This window comes from Myotis davidii, unplaced genomic scaffold (genome assembly GCF_000327345.1).
Source record: "Myotis davidii unplaced genomic scaffold, ASM32734v1 scaffold148, whole genome shotgun sequence".
Taxonomy (NCBI): Eukaryota; Metazoa; Chordata; class Mammalia; order Chiroptera; family Vespertilionidae; genus Myotis; species Myotis davidii.
This window is the reverse complement of record NW_006299479.1, coordinates 347,196-351,158: the sequence shown is the minus strand read 5'-3', so window position 1 is coordinate 351,158 and position 3,963 is coordinate 347,196. Positions and strand designations below refer to the sequence as shown.

Genomic DNA, 3,963 nt, shown 5'->3' with positions numbered 1-3,963 from the left:
GTGACCCCCCCACCCCGAGTGAGGTGCCGCGTCCCAGCCCCGGCTGGACTGTACCATCGGGCGGTGCCGCCGGGATTTCTCCCCCCCACCACCACCATCCATTCCCCCCCCACCCGGGTCCGCGGTCGGTTGGCCCCGGCCGGGCTCTGAGACGCGGAAAGCGCTTGGCGCCATTTTGGGTGGGACTAAGCAAAGACGAAACACCCTCCCAGTCGCTGGGGTACTCTGGACGCCGGCTTATCCGGTTCCCTTAATCCTTTAGGTACTTACACGATGTTGGGTGAGGGGAGCTGGAAGATCAGCGGGTCCCCGATCCTCTCTCCCTAGGGGTGATGGAAATCAATCCCCCCCCGCCACCTCCAGGTGGTTCTTCCCGCCGCAGAGTGGGAGCAGCATAAAAGGCGGGGCCTCATTACCATAATCTGCCTGGCAACCTGATCTCGGCGTTATGTGATTGGCTGAACTCTATAAACCCCATGCCCAGCCTAGATACCAGTAACGCTGGGACGAATTGACAGGCCCAGATTTAAGACTCATGACGAAGATTTCCGAGCGGCTTTTTCACTCGGCGGAGAAGGCAAAAGGAGATCCACACAATGGCCCAATGACGAAAGGCCTCTTTATTTCGTGCTCAGCTGTTCTTTGAAAATCCAATCAAAGAGCGGGTCTCAGGCAGGGCTCGCCTGCGTTCGCACTCTAAGCCAATCAGAAAAGCCGACTCTTCGGATGCAGAGTCGGCCAGGCTCTCGGGGTCCCGCGGGCTCCGGGGCGGGGACACCACCAGCCTGCGAGCTCCAGGTGGAGGGGACGCGCTGCATGCAGGTGGGGGTTCCAGGCCCCCGATGCCCGAGAGGCCACGTGTCCTGCAGCGGCGTTCCTGCCCAGCGCGCAGCTGAACCGGTGCTCCGCGCGGAAAGCCGCGCCCCGGCCTCGGGCTCTAGGGTCGCGGGGCTGTGCCCGGGCCCGAGGGCTTCCTTCCACCTCTGACCCGCCCCCTCTTAGATCCCTGCCCAGCCCTGGAGCGCTTCACTGCGTCTATCCTTTCTCCTGACCATTCAGATAAAGGGAATGTTTTTTCAGAAACGTGGAGTATTATTATTCAATGCTGGTTAACCAGTAGTTTAACCCCTTTCTTAACTAAGGGCTCCCACACCCTACCATCCCTTAAAATTGCCTTCTCCAGGGGTAATCGAGTGCATGGAAATAAGCTCAAGCTTTGGAGCAAGAACCGCAGCTCTCGTTCTACCCGTGATATGAATGGATGGCGACTGGATCTCCAAGAGACCTGAACACGTTGCACCCTCAGGGAGCAGGTTTCTCATCCACGACATCTACCTGGCTGCGTTATTTTGAAGATTAAATAAGACTTAACAGCCCGGCCCGTGTGGCTCAGTGGTTGAGCTTTCAGCCTATGAACCAGAAGGTTCTGGTTCGATTCCCGTCAGGGCACATGCCCAGGTTGTGGTCTCCAATACCCCGTGTGGGGCCATGTAGGAGGCAGTCCATCCATGATTCTCATCATTGATGTTTCTCTCCTTCTCCCTTCCTCTCTGAAGTCAGTTGTTGTTTTTTTAATTGTTTTTAAAGGCTGCAAAAAAGGATAAATCCACAGACCAAAAAGAAGAGCAAAGGGGAAACAGATCAAAGTGGCTAGCCAGGAACCGAAAGAAGATCTGCCAGGAGAAAATGGGGAAACTAAAAACATAAGAGGGAGGAAATTCCACCTCGTCCCATTTTTTTAAAGTGTAAATGCTTTTTTTTAATTGATTTTTTAATTGATGCAAATCAGATGGAAAAAAATTAGATGGATTTTTCCAGCACATATGGCAATATAGAAGAGGAAACACAGTGATATTGTTACCAAGGCCCTGGATGCATAATTTTAAAGACTGAGAAGAAATGAGCACCACTGATTAGAGAAATTTCTCTGATTATAAAAAGTAGGAGACCAGTAAGAAATGAGAGGAAACTCTATTGGACTACAACGTGAAGTACCACGATACTTCATGTTTGGATTTTAAGTTGCTTGAGCTTTTTGCTCCTTCTCGTCAAACATTAACAAGAGACAGGTACTGCCTAGATTTAAATTTTAGTAGGACCTTTTGCCTCCTTACCAGTGTTTTTTATTTACTCCTGTGGTCATGGATGTAAATATTCTCTTAACTTCTCCTTTTCATATTAAAACTAGAGGCCTGATGCACGAAATTCGTGCACAGGTAGGGTTCCTAGGCCTGGCCGGCTATCAGGGCTGATCAGGGTCTTCCAGCTGCCCCTTTCTACACACATCATAGCAATCCATTGAACTCCCAGTCTCCCGGCCGAACTCCTGAGGGGACACTTTGCATATTAGCCTTTTATATATATAGGTAACCAGTAGAGGGCTTAAAAATTAGGCAGGAATTTTTTCCCTCCCAAGGAGTCTTTTCAAATTCTAGTATGGAACCCAATTTATTTTCATTTTAGTCAAGTCAAAAAGCAAAAATTTTAAGTTAATTTTTTTTAATTTCCTCACAACAAAGAAACATTAATTACCAATACCTACAAATGTAATAATTGCTAATGACTAGGTCCATAGAAAAACATACATTTTTTTGTTTGTTTCTTCACACAAAGTAGCCTACACATTCAAACATCTCAACTATTCAGGTTGTGTTCATACCCTGGTCATTCTGTCTATTCATATATGAAATGTTGGCAGTGTTCCTCCAGGTTAGAGAAGAACATTAAAATCCTGGTTTTTAACCTTGAGACCATGAATCCCTCTAAACATTTTATGCAAAATTCCATGTTCAGTTCCTGGCCAGGTAGCTCAATTGGTTAGAGCATCATCTCGATATGCCAAGGTTCCAGGTTCGATCCCATGGTTACCAGCAGGGAGAAGATCTCGTCCCCACCTGTTCCTCTTGGGGGTGAATTTTTTGTGATATCAGAAGAAAAAGAATTTTCTGACCCTCGGGAGGATGAGTTATTATAGAAAGTCTTATTTCTGTGGAATCAAACCCCTGACTTTCAAAGGTCCATTTCCCTTAGTCCAGTCATAGAGGAAGTATAGCTGGGGCTTCAGCAGAGCTAAAAGAGCCAGTGTTCAGAGTTTCCGTTACATGCTGAAGCCGAGTCCAGTCCAGCATCAGGCTAGCTTAGCTTGCTTCCTGCAGTCCATTCGTCCCTTGTGTGTGAGTCCACATGGGCCATATGGGTGAATGCAAGAGAGCCAAGAGCAAAAACAAGAGCCAAGAGAGAGTTCCTCTTTATGGGGATTATGTATCCCCAAATTTTCATGGGCTTGTGTTGGCTTCACCCTTTCTGGTCAACACATGGTTTCCCTTGGCTAGATTGACTAGCAAGTACCTTCCCCGTGACCCCACCTTCACTGTGCATGTGTCTGTCTCCCCTTTGCTGGGCTCCTTCGCCCAGTGACCTGCAGGGAACAGGCCAGTGGTTCCCTGGGGAATGTAAAGTTGCAGCTTCCTGGTGAAGCCACCCAAATGACATGCCTATAATGTCTGGCTTCCCCCTCTACTCCTTTCCTATGATTAAAAACTAGCTAATTACAGGGCACATATAAGAGTCAACCCATGAATGCATAAATAAGTGGAACGACAAATTGATGTTTTTCTCTTTCTCTTTCTTTTCCTCTCTCTCTAAAATTTAATTTAAAAAAAAATACCATGTTCAACTTTATGTGTGTATTTCTCCCAAGGACAGATTTCTGTTCCCAGTGCATCCCAAGGAGTTTAAGATCCCAGAAAAACTTTGTAATAATTATTGAGATTTAACAGTCTGTAATACTTTGTAATAATTATTGAGATTTAACAGTCTGTTCCAGGCTTTTATGTCTCTGCATCTATTTTGTTCATCAGTTTATTTTGTTCTTCAGGTTCCACATATGAGTGAGATCATGTGACACTTGTCTTTCTCTGACTGGCTTATTTCCCATAACATAATACTCTCCAGGTGTCTCCA

At 46.9% G+C, this 3,963-nt stretch overlaps 1 protein-coding gene across 1 annotated transcript in view; it reads right to left on the bottom strand.

Moving 5' to 3' along the window:
* PRDM10 (PR domain 10) overlaps positions 1 to 1,059 on the bottom strand; it is a 77,307-nt gene extending 76,248 nt beyond the window's left edge. The window contains exon 1 of the mRNA XM_006775031.2: positions 271 to 1,059. The gene's annotated coding sequence lies outside the window, so the exon portion shown is untranslated. The remainder of the gene's footprint in view (positions 1 to 270) is intronic.
* Positions 1,060 to 3,963: the final 2,904 nt, after the last annotated feature.